The sequence below is a fragment of the Vombatus ursinus genome, unplaced genomic scaffold (assembly GCF_900497805.2).
Source record: "Vombatus ursinus unplaced genomic scaffold, bare-nosed wombat genome assembly UNPS02014812.1, whole genome shotgun sequence".
NCBI classification, from domain to species: domain Eukaryota; kingdom Metazoa; phylum Chordata; class Mammalia; order Diprotodontia; family Vombatidae; genus Vombatus; species Vombatus ursinus.
This window is the reverse complement of record NW_020954590.1, coordinates 1891879-1919423: the sequence shown is the minus strand read 5'-3', so window position 1 is coordinate 1919423 and position 27545 is coordinate 1891879. Positions and strand designations below refer to the sequence as shown.

The window sequence follows — 27545 nt, the reverse complement described above, 5'->3', positions numbered from 1 at the left end:
ACCTAACATTAGGGAGGTAACATTCTTGCTTTACTTAGCTTGTTCAAACCACATCTGTGTTCAGTCCTTGTCATTTAAGGAAGGACAGAGAGAAGCTAGAAAATATATCCAAGGAAAGGTGAACACAATGGTGGAGACTGGATATTATGGCATATGAGATTTAACTGAGATCCTAGGAATGTTTAGCCTGGAGAAAAGTAGCTATAATTTCTACCTACAAGTATTGGAATATTTCTCTTCTGATAAAGGGGTTAGAGTTTTTCTTCTGGGCCCCAGTCAGCAATACTTGGTTTCTAAGTGAAAGTTAGAAAGTAAAAATTAGACTTAATGTAAAGAAAAATTTTTCTGACACCTAGAGCTATCAAAAAATGGAATGTTCTGCCTTAAGAGATAGGGTATTTCCTTTACTAGAAGCCCCTTTATTGAAGTTTACAAGCAGAGACTGAATGACAATTTGTTGAGGATTTTGAAGAAAAAATTTTTGATCAGATGAAGGTTGACATGGATTGCCTATTAAGCTCCTCCTAATGTTGATGTAGCACCTCCTCTGATATAACACCCCCAACTCAGCACTCACAGGTTTGTAGGTTGTTTGGGGTGAGGTGACTTTCTGGGTTTTAGAGGAGAGACAATGGGCATCCACTACTACTCTGATAATGCATAAGCCTTCACTTAGTTTTAATAGTCAACCAATAAGCACTGTTAACTAAAAGAGATAACAATTAACTAAGATGGAGCATAAAAATGAACATTAGCACAAAACTCCCCTCCTTATTAAATTTAAGGCACAATCACTAACAAAGACAAACAGTATCCCTGGAAAGAACAAATGCAAAGCTTAGAGTACAGTGTTAGTGAGTCACACATGTGGGAAACATGTGTGGTCAAGGAAATTCATACATCTGGAATACCAAGGCTTTAGACCTCATTAATTTGTCATGAAATTTTGGTGACTTCTGGGAAGATTGCTTAATTAGGCTGCTAAGGTCTTCTCTTCTTTACACATTAACTTTTGATTTCCAGAACTAGCTCTCTCTTGACTATAGTCATCTTTCTTCTTTGGTACTAGAGATTTGGTCCCTTGAGGCTGTTTTACTCTGTCTCATTGTGTTTGTATTTATCTGCAAAATATGTGTCTCTACTCTCTGATAGATGTGGTGTTTCCATTCCTTGAATATTCTCACTGCATGCTCTCCTCCTCACTTCCCTGACTTCCTTCAAGTCTCAGCTAAAGTCACACTTTCTGGAAGAAGCCTTTTCTCCTCATCCTTAAACTTAATACCTTCCCTGTAAGATTACTTCAATTTATCCAATATTTATCTTGTTTGAAGCTGTTTGAAGGTGGTGTCCCCCAAGAAACTGTGCACTCCATAAAACCAGAGACTATTTTTTGCCTTTCTTTGTATTCCCAGGGCTTAGCATATGTCTGGTATATAGATGGTACTTAATAAATGCTAATTGACTGATTGAGTGACTCCACTGGAAGACATCAAAGTAAATTGGGTTGGAGAGGTAGTGGAAAGGAGAGAAAACCCCCCTTGCATACCTACTCCACTTTGGTAGGGATACAGGGTTCAAACCTCACAAAGTTGCTGCTATCCTGAACTGGCATGATGCTATTACTTGGACTGGCTTTTAAGGACTACATAAGAGAGTGCCCATCTTTAGACAGTCAATTGGGAGAGGACCTTCTAATTTAGTCAAAGGCTTAACATTTCCTAAAATGTTAAAACCTTGTTATCTCTAATTATATTAACTAAATTAAGTGGTAGGAAACCAAATCCTCCCTACCTCAAACTGATATTCTATGAATTTGTGATTCTGACTGGTGAGATTCTATTATTTTATGAAGTCCTTTATAATGACCTTGAAATTTTTATTTCAAATTCATAAAGATACAATATAGTTTTGAACAAAACCTGAAGAGTATTTCCCGATTCCATCCATAATTTTACAAAGAATCAAACAAGAATATTATGGAATCAAAATATATATTGCTTAAATGAGATCTTTATTATGTAAACATAAATATAATTGGTACATATATTGTTTATTAGTCTAAAAAAGTTGTAATCCCTGGTAAACAGAATTGTTGGTAAAGGAGAAACTTACATTATCAAACATTTTGCTAACAGTAGATATTTCCCTATTTTCTGACTTTGTCAATATCAAACAGTATTTTGCTCCCAATTGGCATCATGAATATATTTTTGAGATTTTTTTGATGATGATTTTTGAAATGGCTTCAAGAATACTATCTATAATGTTACTGATGTTGCAAATGCAGTGCAATGGATAAAATGCTAGACTTAGATAGAATCAGGTAGACCTGGGTTTAAATCTCACTTTTACCTATGTGACCCAGGACAAGTCCCTTAGCTTCTGTGCTCTTCACTCCCATCATCTGTAAAATGGAGATAATAATCCCTGTAGTGCCTATTTCACAGACTGCCTGTGAGATTTAAATGGTATATTTTGGGTAAAATACTATCTAAATGTCATTAATTACTATCTGTAATACTTGCAATAACTGATCCTGCTACCTCTGCTTTTAATCACATCCCCACCTTCCTCCTCCAGGATACTGGACCTTAAAAGTTAGTCCAAGTATGGGACCTTCTCTACTTCATCTTATCTTCCAGTCTTGTTATTTCTTATCCATATAACATTTATCATACTAAATTATCTCAATCATTTAACAAAAAAGCTACCATCCATGACTTTCCTCACATTTACTTATAAACTTCCCCAGTCATTTTCTCTTCAAATCCTTACAATTTGACTTTTATTTTGTGACCACTAAGATTCTATCAACACTGTCACCAAATCTAATAACCTTTTAAGCAGTCCTTATCCTTCTTGATCTCTCTGTAGAATCTACCAATGTTGAACATTTCCTCCTTCTAGACACTTAATCTTGGCTTTTGAGATACAGCTTTTATGGTTCTTCTACTTCTCTAATCACCTATTTTCTATTTCCTCCTCCAGTTCTTCACCTTCCTGATTCTTTAAGTTAAATTTACCAGGTGTGCATCTCCAACTCTCTTTTTTTTCTCTCTATGTACTCCCTCCTTTGACAATCTCATTCAGTCCCAAAGCTGCAACTTCTACCTTTATGCAAGTGACTATGAAGTATTGATCTTCAATCATGACCTCTCCAGCTCCAGACCTCTCCACCTACATATCTCACCATCTCCTCAACTTAACGTCTTCCAAATAAAACTTAAAATCACTCTCAAAAAAAATCTTCTCTTTCTTCTAATTTCCATGTTTCTGTTGATGGTAGTACCCATTGGTCAGCCATTTGAAACCTTGCAGCATGGTCTATGGAAAGAGCGCTTTTGCAAACCAATCAATAAGCATGTATTAAGAACTTGCCGTGTGCAAGGAATTGTGCAAAGTATAGTACTACCAAAAACCAGTTTTTACCCTCCAAGAGATTACATAAGTCTCAATTCTCTGCAATGGAAAACTGGAAAAACAGGCCTAGCCCTGGGTCAGCCAGAACCCATTGGGGTTTCTTGATTGTTCACAATGTTTTGATGAGATGGAAATCACCAACTTGGTTCTTTCTGGTGAGATGGAAGACTATAAGGCCTTAATATGTGTCTAACCACTGCATCTTAAGGTCCTTGTGGCCTTAATATCTGCCCTGCTTCTGTACCTTACAGATCCCTGGCACTGTCACCTGATATCCTGATATAACCTAAGGACACCCATATATTATCATTCCTCCTTGCCCCTTTTCCTCTCTTCCTCACCTCTGTATACATGCCACTTCACCCTTAGGAGCTTTAGACCTATCCATCCACCCTGAAGCTCAACATTCATTCATTTGTTGCCTCATTCAATTAGAATATGAGATCCTTGAGAACAGGAATTGTCTCAGGTCTTTTATTTGTATATGTAGTTAGCATGGTGCTTGGCATATCCTAAGCACCTGATAAATACTTTTCCACTCACTCATAATATGATGATTTTTTAAAATTATCAACATCTTTGATTTTTCCTTCCCCCTTATATCTCATATTGAATCAGTTACCTAGACCTTTCAATTTTAGCTTTACTATAATTCTTGTACCTACCTTGTGATATTCATTTCTGTGGCTAGCAACCCAGTATGGCCCCTCAATATAACTTGTCCAGGATATTGAAATACTGTTACAGAACTAGGTGCCCTTCTGCTTCAAACCATCCTTCACACTGTTGTCAGTTATATTTTGGGTCTGTCCATGTCTTCCTTCTGCTGAAAACTGTTCAATGTCTCCTTCATTTCCAGCCTAACTTTAGTTCCTTTTCATGTTTTCTGTTCTTCTGAACCTCCTGCTTTACTTTTTGTCCCTAAAGGTGCCCAACTTCAGCCTTCTCTTTGCCTTGGCTTATGATGTTCCCTATGCCCTATGTTCCTTATTTTGTATTCCATTTATTTGTTCATGTCATATTATGTCCTTCAATTTCATAAAATTAGAGGCTACAGCTTATCTAAATATTGTAATTCCTCCCACCTCCCCACTGGGTTGGAATGTACAGTATGGTGTTCTGTGAAAAATGAACACTTAATAAATGTTTGTTGAATTGCATTATTGAAAGAGAAAAAATAAGTAAGATAAGAGAAAAGGAAATCAGCAAATCACCTCTTTGGAAGAGCATATGACACTCAATTTTATCATTATTTCTTTGTGTCTAAGTCAAGTAGGATGTGGTATCTAAGCTTCCTCAAACATACATACATCAACTGATGTGCTGCGAAAATAAGCACCATTGGTCAAGAAAACTTCCCTTCTGATACTCGTTCTGTTCTACCATTTATTTTGTGTTTTGGACAAGAATATATTTTATAAAATTTGTGTTAAATTTTAGATAGTTAAATGTAAATTGAATCTCAGATCTTTCTAAATCAACTTTAATAAGTCTTTCTGAAAATCAATTCTAATCAACAAATAAATATTTATTAACTGCCCAGTGTAGGTAGTGCACTGTGCTAGGCACTAGGGAACATGAGTTTAGGTAAGACAAGAACAGTCTCACAGAGTTTGTAATCCAGTATCAGGGAAGACAGGTGACTACAATAAATGAAAAAAGAGTTGCAAAATAAGATGCTAGCTGAAGTTCATGGGAGAGAGCCATAACTGATCAAGGCAAATTTCATGAAGGGGGTAGTATTTGAATTAGACTTTAAATGTTGCGTAGGGAGTCACCAAGCTAACAGGATGATGGGAATACATGTCAATCATAAAGAGAATCATGGACAAAGGTATGGAGTTGGGAAAACACTGAGTCTATGATTAGTGCATTTTGGCTGGAATTTAGGACACAGAGAGAAGAGTAATAGTATGAGGTAAAGCTTAAAAAGTAGGGGATTGCTAGGTATGGAGGATATGGAATGCCTAGCCAAGTAGTTTTATTTAAGGAACAATAGAGTTCCTAAAAATTTTCTGAGCAAAGGAGAGACATGACCAGATCTATGTAGTGGGAAGATTCATCTGCTAAATAATATGAAAATCTTGATCATGTAATAGATTAACAGAATGTCCTTTTATTCCTAACAGATTCTTCCAGAGAAAGAATTCAAGCACACACACATTAAAAAGTCCTAATGAACATTACCTTCATGTACAATAATAATAACAAATATCCACCTATCACTTTAAGGCTTACATAGTGATTTATATACATTATTTCATTTGGTCTAAGATCCTTTCACTCACATTATTCATTTCTGTATATGCCCCAGTGTCTGTATGAGGTAGCTAGACTTTCCCTTTCTCCTCATGAGAGTATGAATCCAAGCACTCACATACACAAACACATTTTACACATGGGAAGAATGAGCATACTAGAAGTTAAGTAACTTGGTCAAGGGTACACAATCAGTTAAGGACAGGACTGAAATAAAACCTCAAATTTCCTATAATACATTGTTGTTGTTATTAAGTCATTTTCAGTCATGTCCAACTTTTTGTGATCCTTTTTGAGGTTTTCTTGACAAAGATAATGGAGTGGTTTGCCATATCCTTCTCTAGTTCATTTTGTAGCTGAGAAAGCTGAGGCAAATAAGGTTAAGTGACTTGCCAAGGGTCACACAGCTAGTAAGTATTTGAGGCCAGATCCTATAATACATACATACATACACAAACATACATACATACCTACAGAAAGAGCTTAGCACATATAAACATATATATTATTTATGTATCATAATATAATATTACCATAATAATTGATATATTAATGTTATTACAGTAAATATGAACAAGTATATGCACGCACATATTTACACATAGGTATATATACATACATACATATATATTAAAGATAGCATAGTCAAGGAAAAAAGCATGAAAGCATCAAATTGATGCTTTTCTACCTCAAAAGCAGAAAAAGACAGAGAAATAAAGGTTGTTGCTTGTAAAGCAATCACAGCAGTATCTCACTGGAGGAGCTTTATGGAAAACAATTATCCACTGCTGCAGAACATTGGCCAATTGTTTAAAAAAAAACAAGAGTATATTTTTATTCCATTATGTGTAAGATGAAGTGTCACTTAGAGTGTGAAATAATGCACTCATTATGTAAAAGATAAACAATGACACTGAGTTTATTACTCATGATTATAGAGGGACTTTTCAGAACACCATTTCCTGCTTCCTTTAAATAGGATTTCAATCTGCATTCATGACAGTTGGAAAAGTTTTAGAAGAGAAAATGGCAGTTCAGAATGAGACTAACTCTTTAGTTTTTCACTTTGAGGTTTCCTTGCACTATTTGGTCCCAACTGCCTTCTTTCTTTCATCTGACTCACCTTCATGTACTATTTGTTCCAGCTAAGCTGGACTGCCTAGCATCTGTTTCCCAAATGTGACCTGTCTTCTGTCAACTCCATGCTCTAGGGCAGATCGTCCCCTCTTCCAGGAATGCACGTCCCCACTTTTCTTCACTTTTTTCAAGCTTTGTCTTCCTTCACAGGTCAGCTCTGGTGCCACCTCCTCCATGAAGCATTCTAAAGTATTCTGAGCTGAAAGAGTTCTCTTCTTCCTTGAATTTTCTTAATGGATCTTGCATTTCTCATTTACTTAGCACAATATTCTGGATGTTTATTGAATGTCAGTCCCTACTTCATTATATTTGCCCTTGAACATGACATAATCTTCCTATGCTCCTTGAGGAAAATGGCTGTTTTTTTTCTTTCTGTCATAGTAATCCAAACACCCAAGACAGTTCCTTGAGTGTAGTAGATGCTTAATAAATATTTGATGATTTCAATTTTTTTTGCTAAACATTCTAGAAATCATGATCTTAAATAAATATTTGAAAATGTTCTTTCCTTGAAGTCATTTGAAAGGTAGAGCACAGCTAGTTCACATCAAGATATTACCTTTCTCTGACTAAAACTGCAGCAACCATGATTAGTGTGCTTCAGGAACATCCAGGCCTGACTTAGGATAGCAGCACACATCATATTATATAACCAGCCTTCTATGCCCTATGGCCTTGTTATAATTTATTCCCCTTTCCATTCTCTAGGGTCCAGCCAAACCGGCCTTGCTGTTCTTCCTTACATACAATGCAATATTTCTCACCTCCATATATTTCCACTGGCTTTTTTCCAATGCCTGCAATAAACTACCTCCCTCACCTTTAGCCTTTAGAATTTCTAGTTTCCTTCAAAACCAAGTTGAAGCACTACTTCCTCCATGAAGTCTTTCTTTATCTCTCACACTCCTGTATGCTCATGCCCTCCTCATTTCTAGTTGTCAACACACACTCACATATTTAGTATGTAATTATGGAAGAATTTAAACCCATGGCCATAAAGACTTATGGTGACCTAAGTTGTAAAAATATATTTAGATACATATAATCTGGAACCTCACATTCCTTGTCTCCAAGGGAAACTGGGATTTCCTCCTTTGTAATAAAGAAGAGACTAAGTGCTCATTCCTCTACTCTCCTATCCCCAAGAAGCTTATTGGGCCATAATTAGATAAATAAATAAGCAAATAACACATAAGATTTGTATTGTCCAGGTATCATGCTCTATTAGAGGCTGTTCTCGGTGGGAAGCAGCCCCGCCCCACACCTACAGGGTAATAGTTAGCTTACTCTCAGGCTCTTTACACCCCTCTACCAAATGTCTACTATAGAGAAAACAATCACAGATAATGACCAAACATTTTTATACAAGCAAACAATAAAGCAGAAATTGGGAAGATTATATGGATTAGAGGCATCAAACATGTAGCATATGTGGCCCACTCCCAAGTGTAACCTGAACCAGATTAAAAATCTAATTGGAAATATTTAATAAAATAACTAAAAATACAATAAAAACATTGATAATATTAACATGTAGCCCGTAGTGAGCCTAATATACAGTTTAGTAGCCCATTATTTCTATTTGTTTGACCCCACTGGTTTAGATAACAGGATACACAAGGGTAAATAGTCTCTTCCAAATGAGGGAAAGATAAAATCTTAGCGTGATCAGGAGAAAAAAATGATTCCACTGGAGTCCAATATTAGAAATTTTGGAGGATACAAGTGCTGGAAATCAAGGGATATATTGGGGAGGAGAGTGGGGAGGAGTTGATTTTTCTACATATCTGTGGCCCTAGGAACACCTATCACCCATTTCAAGCTTTGCGTTTTCTCTTTAGCCTTCTCTCTACCCTTCCTCAGAAGTCTCTTTGCCAATCTGAAGCTATTTCTCCCTCATATATGTCATAGGCAGCACCATGAGTTCATAGGTGTCTTAATCAGGAGTCATATCTCCCTAAAAAGTGTCACAGGGCTGTCCTTCAGGGACTCACCCCACACAAGGATATATTTTATCTATAGTCTCTCTCTCTCTCTCTCTCTCTCTCTCTCTCTCTCTCTCTCTCTCTCTCTCTCTCTATATATATATATATATATATATATATACATATATATATAATATAATTACATATATGTATATATCTTCATATTATAGTCTTATATGTTCTTGTTTCCCTCAATAAAATAAAAGTTTTTTGATGGTATGTGTTGTTTTATTCTTCTCTTTGTGTCTCCAGTGCCTAGTCTGGGGCCTGGCACAAAGGAGGTCTTTAATAAATGTTATTGGTTGATTGATTTTATCCTTGGGGCAGAAAGAACAGCAAAAAGGTCCAAAGATAGCTTAAGTATCCAAGGAATGGAAATTTTACTACCAACATCCACAGCCTTGGTCTGAGACCCCCCAAAATAGAGTTTCTCTCAAAGAGTGGATATACTCCACTTTACAAAGATGCTAAGTGAAAGGATGACAGTAACAGCCAGTCAATAAACATTTATTAGGCACCTGCTATATACCAGGCACTGTCCTTAGTGCTGGTGATACAACAAAAAGCAAAAGACAGCCTCTGAATTCAAAGAGCTAACATTTCCTCCCGTGGGTCCCTTATCTAGATTTCAGGGAGGTCCATGAACTTGGATAAGAAACAGTTGTGTTTCTTTTCACTCTTCTAACTGAAATTCAAAATTTCCTTCAATTATGAATAAAAAAAGGAGCCCTCAATTCAGATAGCCTGGGCAAGACATTGAACTTCTCTGTCTCACTTTCCTCCTAACAAAATAGGTATAAGAAGAGATGTGTCACTTACCTCATCATTGCTGCACCTTAAAACATCTTGTAAAACTTTACTTATAGTCAAACTGATAGTCAAAGTAAAGGCTTTCCAGCTGCTATTACATTTTGCATAAATAGACTCCTCCCCCTCATCTTGGCCTCTGTTAAAGCCCACAACAACAAAACAGCCCAAGACAAAGGAGAGTCTTTCTGGGGAGGTGTATGCCTAAATAATAACCTCTATCTTAATAAAGGGTTTGTAGACCAATATTAGTACCTATTTTCCAAACATTTTAAGGCCATGTGTGAAGCAGGGATAACTTTGGTTAAATGCTACTTAGAAATAAGGCAGATTTCCCAATGGGGATGTGGCATGTTGTGCTGATGACATGACTCCTGGAAGAAGTTTGAAATGGCACAGCAGATAAAGTAATCAGTTTACTTCATCATCAGGAAAGCCTTTGTTCAAATCTTGCTTCACATACTCACAAGTTCTGGGAATCTAGGCAAGTTACTTCTTTCAATTACATCTGCTTCCTCATCTATAAAATGAGGACAGTAATGGCACCTACCTCATAGGATTATAGGAAGAATCAAATAAAATAACATTTGAAAAGCTTTGCAAACTTTAAAGTGCTGCATAAATACTAGCTATTATTTTCATTATCAGCCCACATAGTGATTTCAGTGGTATTAGTTATTTTAAAAGAGGGAGTATTTGACAAAGTTTCTAGGAATGACTTATGAGTTGATAGCTTCTGACAAATTAAGGGCAAAAAAAAATCCCAAAGGGTTAGAAGTCAAACTGAAAACCAATTACCACTTGACCATGAATGGTCATACTAGGATAAGAAAATGAGTGAGAGTGGTGAGAGAGGATGTTGGACAAAGACAAAATGGGACTTTGGAGATCCCTCCAACTCATATCACTGTCAACTAAATTTCTCAACTTTTACAGATGACAGCCATTCATACCTGTCCTTCAAGTCTGCCCATGATCATATGGCCACAGATAAGATGACTGCATTCAACTTTTTTCCAGGGGAAAAACAACAGTAGGAAACATACTTTATCAAGAGCATGATGGTACTTTAAAGGAAGCTCTAAATGAGGACACTCAAATTCTCTAAGAAAAAGGCAGCAAAATTCATCACCCTGAGATACAATAATGAAGCCTGACAAATACTTATGAGTTCAGATACTTAGTATTAAGGCTGACCAAGTGGCTCTGATTATGATTTTCAGCCAGAGATGAAAGATTGAAACTTTTCCTCTCTTTTATTTGATTCAAGTGTAATTTTTGAAATTTCAGGGAAAAATTAATTTTCTAAAAGTACAAAACTGAGTGACATTTTTATCTGAAGTATCCAAGGAATAAATGTTAAATTGGTGGTAGAAATTCTTGATACTAGATGGATTTTTTAGAAGGAAATGGTGAATTTTTGTCATTTTTTAATTAAAAGGATGTTATTTTTTACCTGACTATACCTATTATTTAATTTTAATGCTCATAATTAAAGATTCATTCAAGAGCCCTCAGTTACTTATCCTACATTTCAAACTGTTATGAATAACTTGGATGTTGTAATTTTAAAACTTGTGCATCTTTATGGAAATGACTTCATATTTCTATATATTTCTACTTCTATTCATCTATAATTTTCTCCTGAGCTTTCAAGAGCTGAGAAATGTTCACAACTTTATCAGTCTCTGAGAGCCTTTTTGATTCTTTTTAAGAAGTTATAGCTTAACCAGAACAAATGAATTCAAATCACAAAAGCAGAATAGAACAACTTTGAGAAGGTTATAAAGTTGGTAGGAAGAAAAAAAATAATTCCCCTCATTTATATAATTAAATGAAAAGGAATTTAAATGTAAAGAAGAAATTCTTGCTAATAACTCTTCAGAGCTTGAAAGTGAAAAAATGTAATTAAAAATCCACACATGTTCAGTCATTTCCATATCAATGATATATCTATGCTTACATGTAATTCTGCGTCTTAGGAAAATAATGCTTTTTGCAAAAAATTTGCTTGTAAAGTGAATAAATAAGAGGGACTTTTTAAGAAAGCTGAATTGGTCCTACTGAGTAAAACTGACTACAGAGACTTGGCAGGGAAATATATTTTTTAATTCAGCTTACTCTTTTAAAAAAATAGCAGACCTAGATATCATTAAGAGCCTTTGAAAGCAGGATGAGGAACAGTCTTTATCACTGCAGGAACAGAATTGCTGCAATGAGAAGGGCAATGTCATGGGAATTTAATGCTGCCCAGAGGAATTACCATACTGTGAGAAAAGACTCATGCTGGTTAAGTCAGTTTCTAGTTTTTCATCTTTTATACATTTTCCCCTTTGAAAGGAAGAATAACAAGGGCAAAATAAGTGTAATTAATTTAATGTTGAGCTGAGAAAATAAAATTATTATTATGAAAGGGGCATAAGCAATTAAAAAGTAATTTCAATTTTGTGTTTATGTTTTTATTCATATTTTGGGATAAAATAATAATATCCTCTAAGAACACCAAGATTTTTCTCCATTGTTTCCAACCTTTGAGCACTTCCCACTCCTCTCTACAAGACCACAGGTCCAACTGGCAGTGAGAAATAAGAAAAGACCTAGAATGAACATTGGGACTTTGCCTTCCATAGAGAGGGCAATAGGGGGAGAAGGAATTAATTGAGATAGACCAAGGCTGTAGATGGAATGTGAAAAGTGGCCTGGGAGTTATTTTAATCAAGAGAAATTAATTTCTATCCACTTCATCAAAATTTGTCAACAACTCCCAGGATGAAAGGCATCCTTCTGTCACCCAAAAGAGAACTCAGGGGTAGTATGGCTTAAGAAACAAGAAGGCATATTCTAGATGGAATTGTTCTGTGAGTGGGTTCTGGAAATGCCCTTACTCTAAGAGGTCTCAAGGCTCACCTTCAAAGCTCAACTACATCAATTCCACAGGATCATAAATTTAGAGACCATTTAGCCCAACCCCTCATTTAATGTTTTATTTGTTTCAATCAGCAAAATCTGCCTTCTCACTCTTCCACCTCAACACTCCCCTACAACTAACAACAACAACAACAACAAAAATCCATTCCAAACATGTATAGTCAATCAAAATGAATTTCCACATTGGCCATACCCCTCAAAAAATACTTTGTCTCATTTTACATTGAGTTCTTCTATCACAAGGTGAGTATCATGTTTCATCACTAGTCCTCTGCATTTGTAATTAATCCTTACAATGATCAGAGTTCCCAATTCTTTCAAACATTTGCTTTTACCAAATTGTTGTCTTTGTATAAATTTTTCTTCTGTCTCTTTTCACTTCACTTAGCATCAGATCACATAAATCTTCCCAGGTTTCTCTAAAACCATCTCCCTTATCATTTCTTATAGGACAATCTTATTTCACCACATTCACATACCACAACTTATTTCATTTCCTAATCAATAGCATGCCCTGAGATGCTTATTCTTTGCTACCACAAGTGCTATAATTTTTTTAGTGTATTCTTAATTTGTTTTTCTTGAAACTAATCCCTTTCTTAATCTAATCTATCCATACTCCTCCCCTCCACCTTCTCCCTTTTCCCTTCAATTTCCCAATATTCCTGTGAAAGAATAATATGTTATAATTCAAGTAAGAATGAGGTCCAAGTGTAAGCCAATCCTCCTCACACCCTCCTCTTTGTTTGTATAATTTTTTCCTAATCTTTCTTAACCTCCTCCCCTCCATCCAATGTATTCCTCTTCCTCACTTTCTAATTTTTTTTTCTTACAATCATCAAAATACAACAGAACCACTCTCAGGCCTTGTCTAATTAGACCCCTTCTACAACCTCTGATAATTATGGGGTTGAGAGGGGAAATATCTTCCTGTATTTGATAATAGCTCTATATCCATTTCTTTCTGGAATTTTATATTTCAAGTTTTCCACCCTTTTATAGTGGTGGCTGCTAAATCATCCGTGATCCAGACTGTGGCTCCTCAGTACTTGAATTCTTTCTTTCTGGCTGCCTTCAAATTTTTTCCTTTGACCTGGTTGCTCTGTGCTTTCACAATTATATTCCTGGGAGTTTTCATTTTGCAGTTTCTTTCAAGAGGTGACTGGTATATTCTTTCTCTTTCGATATTGTCCTCTGGTTCTTAGAGATTTGGGCAATTTTAAATTTTCTTAAAATAGAATGTTTAAGCTCTTTTTATTGGTTATGGCATTCAAATAGTCCGTTGATTCTCAAATCTTTCCTCAATCTGTTTTCCAGTTCACTTGTTTTTGTTATGAGATACCTTACATTTTCTTCCATTTTTCTATCCTTTCACTATTTTAATATTTCTTCTTGCAATGTGTGGACATTGATTTCTATTTGGTCCATTTGAATTTTCAGAGAGTTAGTTGCTTGAGCCAGATTTTATACCTCTTGTGCCAAACTATTAATTCACTTTTCAATTGTTTCCCCCTTAGCTCTCATTTTTTTTCATTTTTTCCTCAAGCAATAGCATTTCATTTATATTATAAGAAGTCTCTTTTTTAACTCTTGCTTCATCTCTTCCAGGAATTCCAGTTGAATTTTTACCCAAGATGTGTTTTTCTCTGAGGCCTTGCTGGTAGATATTTTGGAATTATTATCTTTTTCTGGGCTTGTGTCTTGAGCTTTCCTGCCACCATAATAACTCTTTATGGTAGAATTTCTTTTTTTGTTTGCTCATTCTCCCAGCCTACTTCCTGCCTTTTGCCTTAATGTTAGGGCTATGACATTAGGAATGGGCTCTGCTACAATTCTAGAGGGAAGATCTGGACTTCTAAACAGTCATATTGCTGCTTTCTTGGGAGTGATGAGTATTGTATTATTTCAGAATCTCAGGAATAGGCTGCAAAGGCCTTGAAGCTTTCAGTGTTCCAAGAGTAATCTGATCCAGAGCAAAGTCTGAGACACCCCTGGTAGAGCTCTACAAGTTCCTGATCTGAGTTTAGGTCTGAGCACCTGGACTCAGCCCCTACCAGCTTTTTAGAAAGCTCTCTTTGTTCAAAGCAACAGAATCACAGTTTCTCTTTTGGTCTGGTATTCCTGCCTTGATAATTTCTCTTTAGAATGGGGGTCTGCTGATTGCTTCTGAAATTTCTCTTTTCTCAGTATACCACCCAGAGCTTCACTACCCAGGAATGCCACCTCCACTCCACGTGAATCTCCTTCTCTGTCCATCTTGGATCTATGATCTGGAACTGGGTAGTGAGCAACAAAGCTGACAATTTGTACCTGTCACCCTCAAAGTTCCCCAGTATGGGCCTGGGGATACCTGGGTATGAGTCTTGGACCTCTTCTTGCCCTCATGCACAGCCTCTTGCTGGGCAATGGAGTGTTCCATGAAGCATCCTTCTGACCATACCCAGTCACCAGTGTCCACAGACTTTACTTTTTGTCTCAGTATACTGAGTTGGGCTGGACAAGTGACAAACTGATTTTTAAAAAAATTTCCTCATCAGCATTTGATCTGGTGCATTTTTGACATCTTTTTGAGGACTTGTGTAGAGGAGAGCTTGGCTATATTGCTTCCTACCATTTTGCCATCTTATCTCCTCCCTTTAACCCACTCATTTTACAAATGAGGAAACTGAGGCCCAGAGAGATTACATGACTTGCCCAAGGTGACACAGGTATCAGAGGTAGAATTAGAACCCAGAACCTTTTACTCTTTCCACCAGACTACACTTCACTGCCCTTTTAAGAGGACTATATTTCATTATCTCTCACTATTACCCATCTGACTCTGATTGGATTATGGCTTTCAAAAAAAGTACAGCTGGTTGAAAGGCAGAAGAGTCATAGTCTTTCTGAGCCAAGGTACAAAGAACTGAAGTCAGTAGCCATTAAAATATCTACACTAAAAGAAGATACTAAAAAAGATGATTATTTTATGGAAGAGAATCTTTCCTTTTCTTGTAGAAGATTTTCTCCAACTAATTTGATTTTAAAGAAGAAATAAAGATTTGTGACATTTTTATAAGTAAGTAACATTGGTAGTGCAGCATTTTGTACTATGTTCAGGTTAAATATATTTGTTTTATTGTAGAAAGAACAAGCAGGTGATGTTCTTAAATTATTTGTGCAGAGGAACAAGAGCATTGGCTTTGGTGGTCAGAAGACCTGAGTTCCATTCCTGGACTACCTGTGTGACCTTGGACAGGTCACCTAACCTATATGGCTTTCAGTTTCTTCATCTTCAAAATGAAAGCATTAGAACAGATGATCTCCAATGTCTCTTTCAGCTTTAAATCTTTCTTCCTATGACTTTATACCACAGACTCAAGGCAAGATTTCTAGCTTTAGTATGGTCTTTTGACAAATAACTTTCTAGCATTCCCCCTATATTCTATTCCCTCTCCACTGTAGAACCATGTTTTATAAATTTTAAGCTTCAAAGTTATTGATTCTCTGTGTTGGTATTTTCTTTCAGAATCTAAACCTTTGTAATGAAGTATGTCTTTGAAGTATCCTATATCTATCTGGCATTCAGTTAAACTCTATTGATTCTATTAAAGTTTGATTTGAGTTTTTCATAGCAGGATAGGTTTGCACTGAATCATCTACATCACTTGCCCAATTCCCTTCATGATCAGATATATGAATTTTCAGACAAAACTTCACTAAAGAAAACCACATTGCTGATCTTATTTATCTTCATAATCTCCCTATAAGAGGATATATGAGGGATGGATATTTCCTTTTTCTCTGAGAGGAAACTGAGGCATAGAAACGTTATGAGATTTGTCCCAAACCACAAGGCTTTATGTTAGCAGTTCCCAAAATGGAATGCAATTTCCCCAAAGCCCAGGCCCCAATCCTGTCTTCTAGAACTACTAGGTTTTGCCTCTTTCCTCCACTATTTTTATAGATGGTAGCTGACCATGCAATCCTTCATGGGCAATGAACACTTGGCAATTGACAACTGAGTGGGTTGTTTACTGTTGGGCCAGAAACAAAATCAGCCCCAGAACCAAAATGTAGTTCTCAGAAATGTAAGTGGGGATTTTTCTTCTACTTCTCTCTAAGCTATTAACACTATTTGGCTGCTTAGGGGAGCCCAAGAGAGAACTGTTGTGTACTTTGGCCCCAAGAACATAACTGTCATGAAATAATAACAGCAATAACAACCAGAGTATTCCCCAGTCGCTGATTGATACACCTGCATCTATAGCCTTCTGCTAGCCCCAGTAGCCTTTTCAGTAAATATAAATTCTAGCAAAGTTTTGTGAGTGACTTTGACTATACCTAGGACAGCACTTTTAAGAGAGTACAGCTATAGCTCTGGCCACCTGCTAGAGTTTTCAGAGATAATGCCAGATTCTTATAAATAACACAATGGTTAGAGCTACATACATCAAGTCTTCATGTTGCATTATTTATTAATGTGTTGCTGTGCTAGATAATACACCATTCTACATATGTTAATGAGAATCAGTTGAATCCAGATCAGATAGGCCTTCCTTATGTGAGGGTAGGACCTGGGCCATCTTTAGGCACCCAACACCCCAGGAAAAATCATACTTGTACCTTCCTCAAACCCTACCTTCTGTCCAATCACCCCAACCTCTGTCAACCTTTTAATATAGGCAGAATTAGGTGAAAATGAACATCAGGAACAGCCTTGAAGGGGAAATTATAATAATGACTCATTTACATAGCTCTTTAAGGTTCTAAGAGTGCTTTCCCTATAACAACCCTGCAAATGAGGTAGTGCCATTGTTATTGTTCCCATTTTATTAATGAGGAAAATGTGGATCAGAGATGGCATAGGATTTAGGAGGACTTCAGAGATAATCAGGTAATGTCTTCCATCTTTATTTCTGCTTCTGAGGATTCAGCTTCTTCCAAACCTAGCTCGGGATGGTCTTCTATAATTCAATATTTGCAGAAATGATTTCTTTATCTCCTTAGTCATTAATCTTCTTTCGAACTTAAAGTTATCTTGTTTTTATTTGTTTGAGTACAAGTTTTGTGCTCATTTTACAGTTGAGGAAGGTGAGACTGAGAGATTTTAATGATGCACTCAAGGTCAAACTGTTAATTGTCTGAAGTAGGATTCAAATTCAAATCTTCATGACTCCAAATCTGTCACTCTAGCTAACTGCAGAAGAAGGGTCTCAAAAGAGATGGGTATGAAAGAGCATAATTTATTGTTTAATAAACCAGTGCTTAATGATTAAAACTTCTTACCAGTTTAAATTTTGTAAAACATTCATCACAATTATGCGAGTCAGGTAGTATAAGCATTATGTCCATTTTATAGATGAGGAAACTGAGGCTCAAGAAGCTAAATTATTTATCCAAAGCCATGTATCCACGTTTGAACTCAAATCTAGGTCTCCTAAATCTTAGTCAATGGTCTTTGCAGAAGACAACAGAGGAAGAAAACTTTAATTAGCAGATATGCCATGTTCCAAAAATTCTTACTGTCTTTTAAAAAGTCAAAAGAAAAAGAAAAGGAGGATACATGAAGGAGAGGCAAAGAATTACTAGATTTCATAAAGCTCCAGAAATTTTCTTTTCTTCTTCAGGGTTTGATGTTCTTTTCCACTAAGTATTTTAAATTTGGAGGTTCTATTTAATTTCCCCCCTAGGATAAACTCATTTATCAGTTGTCATTGTTATGAGGATTCAGAGGAAAAGAATGTCTCTCAGTGCTGTACAAACAGTATTATATCCAACACCCAGTTTCAAATAGCAGACTGCTACAAAGATCTTCCATAGTTTCTTTTGATTTTTTACTGACAGGTTTTTCCATACAAATTTAGTTGTTTTTTTTTTATAGTAAGAAACTCTCTTTTTTCCTACAAAAGTAAACTGAGAAAGTAAGATATGCTATAATAGGGGATGAGGTAGAAGTTACTTAAATAAAATCCATAGAAAAAGGTCCTCACTGATCATTTGCAAAGGACAGGGCATTCACCATCTCAAAATGTCCCTCTCCCACTTAGCAAGATAAAAGTATGAGAAGAATTAGAGCTTTGTGTGAAATTCTTGAAACTTAAAAAGGAAGAAAATGAATAAACCCTTTCCATAATGGAGGTTCCTTTAATCAAGTTTAACTTGCAGCTTTGCAAGTCAAATGTACATTCTTAAACATTGCCTACCTCAGTCAAAAGATCATGAGTCTAGAGCTGGAATGGACCTGAAAGGCCAATCAATCCAACTTCTTTTACCGAGGTGGAAAGTAAAAAGAAGAAGAACAACAACAACAACCACAACAACAACAATGAGGAGGAGGAGGAGAAGGGGGAGGAAGAAGAACAAGAATATGAAAAAGAAAGAAGAGGACGAAGAAAAGGAGAAGAAAAATGAAAAAGAAAGGAAGGAAAAAAAGAAAAAAGGAGAGAAGACTATCACAATATCAAGGAAAAATAACATCTCAAGGATAAATGTTTCTGTCAGTGGAACTCCAGAATCCCTAAATTCTAGAGTCAAAGTGGGATTAGCAACCCTCTGGTTCAAGCGATTCTCTCTTTTTTAAATAATATTTTATTTTCCCAATTACATGTAAAATTAACTTTAAATATTCATTTTTTTAAAACTTGATTTCCAAATTCTCTCTCTCCCTCCTTCACCACCCCCATCCCTGAGACAGTGAGCAATTTGATATAGGTCATATATGTGCATTCAGGCAAAATATATTTCCATATTAGTCATGTGAAAGAAAACACAGACAAAAAAAAAACTCCACAAGAAAAGTGAAAAATAGAAAAATAGTATACTTAGATCTGCATCCAGACTGCATTAGTTCATTCTCTGGATGTGGATAGCATTTTTCATCATGAGTCCTTTGGAATAGTCTTGGATAATTGCATTGCTGAGAATAGCTGTCATTCACAGTTGATCATTGTATAATACTGCTGTTACTGTGTACAACATTCTCCTGGTTCTGCTTACTTCATTTTGCATCAGTTCATGGAAGTCTTCCAATCATTTGCCACAACTTATTCAACCATTCCCCAATTGATGAGCATCCCTTCAGTTTCAAATTCTTTGCCACCACAAAAAAGTTGTTGTAAATATTGTTGTACAAATACCACAAACACAAAAGTATTTGTACCATACTTTTTAAAAATCTTTTTGGGATACATACCTAGTAGTGGTTTTACTGGATCAAAAGATATCATAGTTTTATAACCTTTTGGGCATAGTTCCAAATTGTTTTCCAGAATGTTTGAAGTAGTTCACTACTCCACCAACAGTGCATTAGTGTCCCAATTTTCCCACATCCCCTCCAATATTCATCATTTTCCTTTTCTGTAATATTAAGCAATCTGATAGGTTTGGGGTGGTACCTCAGAGTTGTTTTAATCTGAATTTGTCTATCAGTAGTGATTTAGAGCATTTTTATATGACTGTAGATAGCTTTGATTTCTTTGTCTGAAAACTGCCTGTTTATATTTCTTGATCGTTTTTTTAACTGGGAATGATTTGTATTTTTATAATTTTGACTTAGTTCTCTATATATTTGAGAAATGAAGACTTTATCAGAGACACTTGCTATTAAAAAAAACAACTTTTCCCCAGTTTTCTGCTTTCCTTCTTATCTTGATGGCATTGATTTGTTTTGTGCAAAATCTTTTTGATATAACGTAATCAAAATTATCCAATTTACATCTCATAGTGCTCTCTGCCTCTTGTTTGGTCTTAAATTCTTTTCTTCTCCAAAGATCCTACAGGTAATTATTCCTTGCTCTCCTAATTTGGTTACAATATCAGCCTTTATGTCTAAATTATGTACCCATGTTTACCTTATCTTGGTATACAGTGTAAGATTCTGGTCTATATGTAATTTTTGCCATACTGTTTTCCCAGTAGTTTTGTCAAATAGTTTTTGTCCCCAAAGCCTAGGTCTTTGGGTTTATCAAACACTAGATTACTGTGGTCATTTATTATTGTGTATTATGTACCTAAGTTATTCCGCTCTCCATTATTCTATTTCTTAGACAGTACCAGATTGTTTTGATGGTTACTACTTTATAATACAGTTTGAGGTCTGGTATGACTAGGCCACCTTCCTTCACATTTTTTTCCATTAATTACATTGATATTCTTGAACTTTTGTTCTTCCAAATGAATTTTATTATTTTTTCTACTTCTACAAAATATTTTTTGGTTGTTTGATTAGTGAGGCACTAAAAAAAATTAGTTTAGGTAGAATTGTCATTTTTATTATACTGGCTCAGCCTACCCATGAGCAAATGATACTTTTATCATTGTTCAGATGTGTATTTATTTGTGTGAAAAAGTGTTTTATAATTGTGTTCATATAGTTCCTGGGTATGTCTTTGCAGATAGACTCCCAGGTATTTTATATTGTCTACAGTTTTTTTAAATGGAATTTCTCTTTCTGTCACTTGTTGCTGGACTTTACTGGTACTGTACAGAAATGCTAATGATTTATGTTAGTTTATTTCATTCCTACAACTCTGCTAATGTTTATTATTTCAACTAGCTTTTCATTGATTTTCTAGGCTTCTCTAAATATATGATCATATTATTTGCAAAGAATGATAGTTTTGTTTCCTCATTGCCTCTTCTTATTCCTTCAATTTCTTTTTCTTCTCTTGTTGCTAAAGGTTACATTTCTAGTACAAGGTAGAATAATGGTAGTAGTTCTAATGGGCAACCTTGCTTCATCCCAATCTTATTGGGAAGGCTCTTAGCTTAACCCCCTTACAGATAGTGCTTACTGATGGATTTAGATAGATACTACTTGTCATTTTAAGGAAAACTCCATTTATTCCTATGTTTTCTGGTGTTTGTAATAGGAATGGATGCTGTGTTTTGTCAAAAACTCTGTATCTACTGAAAAAAAAATCATATGATTTCTGTTGGTTTTGTTATTGATTTGGTCATTTATGGTAATAGTTTTCCTAATATTGAATCAGCCCTGCATTACTGGTATAAATCCCAGTGTATGATCTTTGTGGTGTTGTTTTTGCTAATTTTTCTAGCCTATTTCATGACTTTTATCTTTATATGAAAGTTGGACTCAGGTCCTGGAGTAAAGGAAGCACTGTCCAAATTTCTTGAACTGGTGAGTCAGGGACTCACTGCTGGCCTACACTGGGTCACTGGGCCTTGCTGCTGGCCTGTAAGAAGGCTTTGGACCTCACAGCTGGCTTATTGGTGTGTGGCCTTTTTCTGGCTTGCCCTAATGCCATCTATGCTATATTACACTCATCTTTTGACAGAGTGAGACAGACCTTTCTTGTCAACCTTCTGAGTTATCTTGGGCTGAAAATTTGTTTCATTGCTTCCTTTTGTTGGATCTGTTGCTCTAGAATTCCTTTTGAAGGGTTATTTTCCAGTTCTTTTTTTTTTTTTAAACAGTATTTCATTTTTTCCCCAATTACATGTAAAGATAGTTTTCAACATTCACTTTTAATAGAATTTTGAGTTTCAATTTTTTCTTCCTCCTTCACCTCCCCCCTCTCAAAGACATCAAGCAATCTGATATAGGTTATACATGCGTAATCATGCAAACATATTTCCACATTAGTCATCTTGTGAAATAAGAAACAGAACAAAAGGGGAAAGCCACGAAAAAGAAAAAAGAAAAAAAGTCAAAACAGTACACTTTGATCTTCATTCAGAATCCATAGTTCTTCCTCTGGATGTGGATAATATTTTCCATGAGTTTTTTTGAATTGTCTTGGATCATTGCTTTGCTGAGAAGAGCCAAGTCAATCATAGTTGATTAGTGCACAGTGTAACTGTTACTGTGTACAATGCTCTCTTGGCTTTGCTCACTTCACTCAGCATCAGTTCATGTAAGTCTTTCCAGGTTTCTCTGAAATCCACCTCATCATTTCTTATAGCACAACAGTATTCCATTACTTTCATATACCACAACTTATTCAGCCATTCCCCAGTTGATGGGCATCCCCTCAATTTCCAATTTTTTGCCACCATATAAAGAGCTGCTATAAATACTTTTATACATGTGAGTCCTTTTCCCTTTTTTAATGATCTCTTTGAGATACAGACCTAGTAGTGCTATTGCTAGATCAAAGAGTATATACAGTTTTAGAGCCCTTTGGGCATAGTTCTAAAATGGTCTCCAGAATGGTTGGATCAGTTCACAACTCCACCAACAATGCATTAGTGTCCCAATTTTCCCACATCATTTCCAAAATTTATCATTTTTACTTTTCTGTCATATTGGCTAATTGAATAATTGTGAGGTGGTACCTCAGAGTTGTTTCAATTTGCATTTTTCTAATCAATTGTGATCTAGAGAATTTTTTCATCTGAATATAAATAGCTTTAATTTCTTCATCTGAAATCTGGCTGTTCATATCCTTTGACCATTTATCAATTGGGGAATGACTTGTATTCTTACAAATTTAACTCAATTTTCTAATACAATTTCTAGTACAATATTAAATAATGATGATGATAGTGGCCATCCTTGTTTCACTCCTACTCTTATTGGGAATGTTTTTTAGCTTATCCCCATTACAGATAATGCATGCTGATGGTTTTCAACAGATGCTACTTATCATTTTAAGGAAAACTTCATTGATTCCTATGCTCTCTAGTGTTTTTAATAGGAGTGAGTGCTGTTTTCTTTCAAAAGCTTTTTCTTCATCTACTGATCATATGATTTATGTTAATTTTGTTATTGATATGATCAGCTATGCTAATAGTTCTCTTAATGTTGAACCAACCCTGCATTCCTGGTATAAATCCATCTAGTCATAATGTATCATTCTGGTGGTGTAATCTTTTTGCTAATATTTTATTTAAAATTTTTGTATAAATATTGATTAGGGAAATTGGTCTATACTTTTCTTTCTCTGTTTCAGATCTTCATGGTTTAGGAATCGACACCATATTTATGTCATAAAAGGAATCTGGTAGGACTCTACCTATTTTTACAAATAGTTTATATAGTATTGGAATTAATGATTCTTTAAGTGTTCGGTAGAATTCACTTTTAAATCCACTTGGCGCTGGAGATTTTTTCTTAGTCAGTTCATTGAGGCTTGTTCCATTTCTTTTCTAAAATGGGGTTATTTATTTTATTTCCTCTTCTGTTAATGTGGGAAATTTATATTTTTGTAAATATTTATCCATTTCACTTAGATTGTCAGATTTATTGGTTTATAGTTAGGCAACATAGCTCCTAATTTTTACTTTTATTTCCTCTTCATTGGTAGTGAATTTACCCTTCTCATTTGTGATAGTTGTCATTTGGTTTTCTTCTTTATTTTTTTAATCAAATTAACCAAAGGTTTATCTATTTTATGTTTTTCCATAAAACTAGCTCTTAGTTTTATTTATTAGCTTAATGGTTTCCTTGCTTTCAATTTTATTAATTTCTCCTTTGATTTTCAGAATTCTAATCTGATGTTTAATTGGAGATTTTTAATTTGCTCACTTTCTAGCTTTTTAAATTGCATTCCCAATTCATTGATCTGCTTTTTCTCTATTTTATTCATGTAAGCATTTAGAGACATAAAATTTCACCTAAGAACCGTTTTGGTTGTATCCCATAAATTTTGATATGTTATCTCATTATTGTCATTCTCTTGGATGAAATTATTGATTATTTCTTTTTTTTTTTTACAATCTCCAAAATAATTTTTATTGTCTGGATTCTGTACTTTAGTTTTCCTTTGGTACCCTGGAGTCGATCAGTACACCGGGCAGTGATGAAACTAACCATTTGTCAAGCTGGGGCGTCTCTTCGAATGGTGAATGGTCTTCCAATATGCTAGTGATTACCTCCTCTGAAGGGATGTTCCACGGGATTCATGGCCACAAGCCAGATTCGAGGCCAGCAGTTTTTCTTGGCCTTGTATTTGTGGTAGGCATGACCTGCCTTAAGGATGGGCTTATCATTACGACCTTCTCCAGCAACAACACCAACCACACCTCCTTTTAAAGAGGAGATCACTTTCTTAGAACCCGAACGTAGCTTCACCTGTATTTTCTTGGTTTCAGGATTGTGGGAAATCACTGTGGTATAGTTTCCAGATGCACAGGCAAGCTTGCCCCAATCACCAGGGTTTCTTCAAGACAGCACACTATGGTCCCTTCAGGCATAGTGCCAACTGGGAGGACATTGCCAATGTTGAGCTGAGCTTTCTTACCACAGTAAACAAACTGGCCAGTATGGATGCCTTCAGCAGCAATGAACAACTCTGTCTTCTTTTTAAATTGGTAAGGAAAGTTTACCTTTCCAGGTAAACTGGAAAGCTACTTTTGCAAGAGGAGCCCCTCGACCTGAATCATGGATTATGTCCTTTACGATACCTTTAATGTAGCCATGCCTCTTGGCGAAGTCAACAGCCCGGAGCTTGGCAACCCCTTTCCTGTGCTTCACATGAGCATGGAAGATGGAGCCCATGCCCTTCCTCTGACCACGGATCACTCGGCCCTTCTCACGCGGTCAGGCTCAGCACTTGCTAGAAAGAGCAATAATTTCTATGATTTGTTGTTTGACCCACTGATTCTTAAGGATTAGATTATTAAGTTTCCAATTAATTTTAGTCTATATTTCCATGGCCCTTTATTTTTTTTTGTTTTTTTTTTATTTTTAATTTCCAACATTCACTTCCACAAGATGTTGAGTTCCAAATTTTCTCCCCATCTCATCTCTCCCCCCACCCCAAGATGGCATGCATTCTGTATACTCCTTCCCCTAATCTGCCCTCCCTTCTATCTCTGCCCACTCTTCTCTCATCCCCTTCCCCTTCTATTTTTCAGTTGGGCAGGATAGATTTCTATACCCCATTTCCTGTATTTCTTATTTCCCAGTTGCATGTGAAAACAATTTTTAACATGTGTTTTTAAAATTTTGGGTTACAAATTTTCTCCCATCCTCCCTCCCTACCCACTCTCATTGAAAAAGGCAAGAAACTCATGGGGAGCCAAGATGGTGGAGGGAAAGCAGTGACTTGTTTGAGTTCTCCCCCCAAACCCTTCCAAATACCTATAAAAAATGGCTCCAAACAAATTCTAAAGCAGCAGAACCCACAAAAAGACAGAGTGAAACAAGTTTCCAGCCAAAGACAGCCTGGATGGTTGGTCAGAAAGGTATATTGTGCCAATCAGGGAGAGGAGCACAGTGCAGTGTGGGCACGCAGGCCACAGTGACCCTGGAGCATGCTTCAGAGTGCTGAATTGCAGGCAGCTGTGGTGGTTTCCAGACTTCTCAACCCCTGAACACCAAAGACAACTTTGAAGGTCAGTGAGAAAATTCTGTGACTGCGGTGAGAGAAGGAGCTAGGTCTCATCCACCCCCTGGGTCGAGGCTGTTTCCTGAGCTTCTGGCCCACAGACTGAGGGGGGATTGAGTGGCTGATCAGAGAGAGATTTCAGGGATCTCTTTGCCACTGCTCAGGCAGGAATCTCTTGCTTTGCCTGTGCTTGGATCTGGGTCACAGTTCTGAGGGGCGGTCCTGGGGTGAGGAGGAGTGCTGGTGTGGTGAAGCTTGTTATGGCAGTGGAGAGAAAACACCTCACCCCTTATCATAGCACCTTGGAAGAAGTGAAAATTGTCAGGTCACTAGAAGTAGCTCTGAAAAAAAGCTGTACAAACCCCAGAGGCTTAGGACAGTACATTCTCCACATTGGAAACAGACTTTTACCTTAACAAAGAGTTTAAAACTCAAGTAATTGGCCAGGATCATGAGTAAGCAGTGCAAAAAGAGTCAGACTATATTATCTTACTTTGGTGACAAAGAAGATCAAAACATACAACCAGAAGAAGACAAAGAAGCCAAAGCTCCTATATCCAAAGCCTCCAAGAAAAATACGAATCAGTCCCAGGCTTTGGAAGAGCTCAAAAGGGATTTTGAGAAGCAAGTAAGAGAAGTAGAGGAAAAACTGACAGTTTTGCAAGAAAATCATGAAAAGCAAGTCAACAGCTTGCTAAAGTCGACCATCCCCCAAAAAATACTGAAGAAAATAACACCTTAAAAAATAGCCTAACCCAGATGGCAAAAGAGGTCCAAAAAGCCAATGAGGAGAAGAATGCCCTAAAAAGCAAAATTGGACAAATGGAAAACGAAGTCCAAAAGATTACTGAAGAAAATACTTCCTTAAAAATTAGAATAGGGCAATTGGAAGTTAGTGACTTTATCAGAAATCAAGACACTGTAAAATAAATCCAAAAGAATGAAAAATTAGAAAACAATGTGAAATATCTCATTGGAAAAACAACTGACCTGGAAAATAGATCCAGAAGAGAGAATTTAAAAATTATTAGACTATCTGAAAGCCATGATCAAAAAAAGAGCCTAGACATCATCTTTCAAGAAATTATCAAGGAAAACTGTCCAATATTTTAGAACCATAGGGCAAAATAGAAATTGAAAGAATCCACTGATCACCACCTGAAGGAGATCCCCAAAGGAAAACTTCTAGGAATACTGTAGCCAAACTCCAGAGTTCCCAGGGCAAGGAGAAAATGTTACAAGCAGCCAGAAAGAAACAATTCAAGTATTGTAGAAACACAATCAGGATAACACAAGATTTAGCTGCTTCTACCTTAAGGGACCGCAGGGCACGGAACATAATATTACAGAGGGCAAAGGAGATAGGATTACAACCAAGAATCACCTACCCAGCAAAACTGAGTATAATCTTGCAGAAGAAAAAATGGTCATTCAGTGAAATAGAGGACTTTCAAGCATTCTTGATGAAAAGACCAGAACTGAATAGAAAATTTGATTTTCAAATACAAGACTGAAGTGGAACATGAAGAGGTAAACAGGAAAGAGAAAATCATAAGAGACTTATTGTGGTTGAACTGCTTACATTCCTGCATGGAAAGATGATATTTGTAACTCATGAGACCTTTGTCAGTATTAGGGTAGTTGGAGGGGAAAAAATTATATGTACATATATAGAGATAAAAATAGATAGATAGATAGATAGATAGATAGATAGATAGATAGATAGATAGATAGA

The 27545-nt window shown here is 36.1% G+C and overlaps 2 pseudogenes; both read right to left on the bottom strand.

Moving 5' to 3' along the window:
* LOC114053814 overlaps positions 1-24294 on the bottom strand; it is a 75676-nt pseudogene extending 51382 nt beyond the window's left edge.
* Positions 24295-24297: 3 nt separating this feature from the next.
* The window catches only part of LOC114053813, an 11280-nt pseudogene continuing 8032 nt past the window's right edge, over positions 24298-27545 (bottom strand).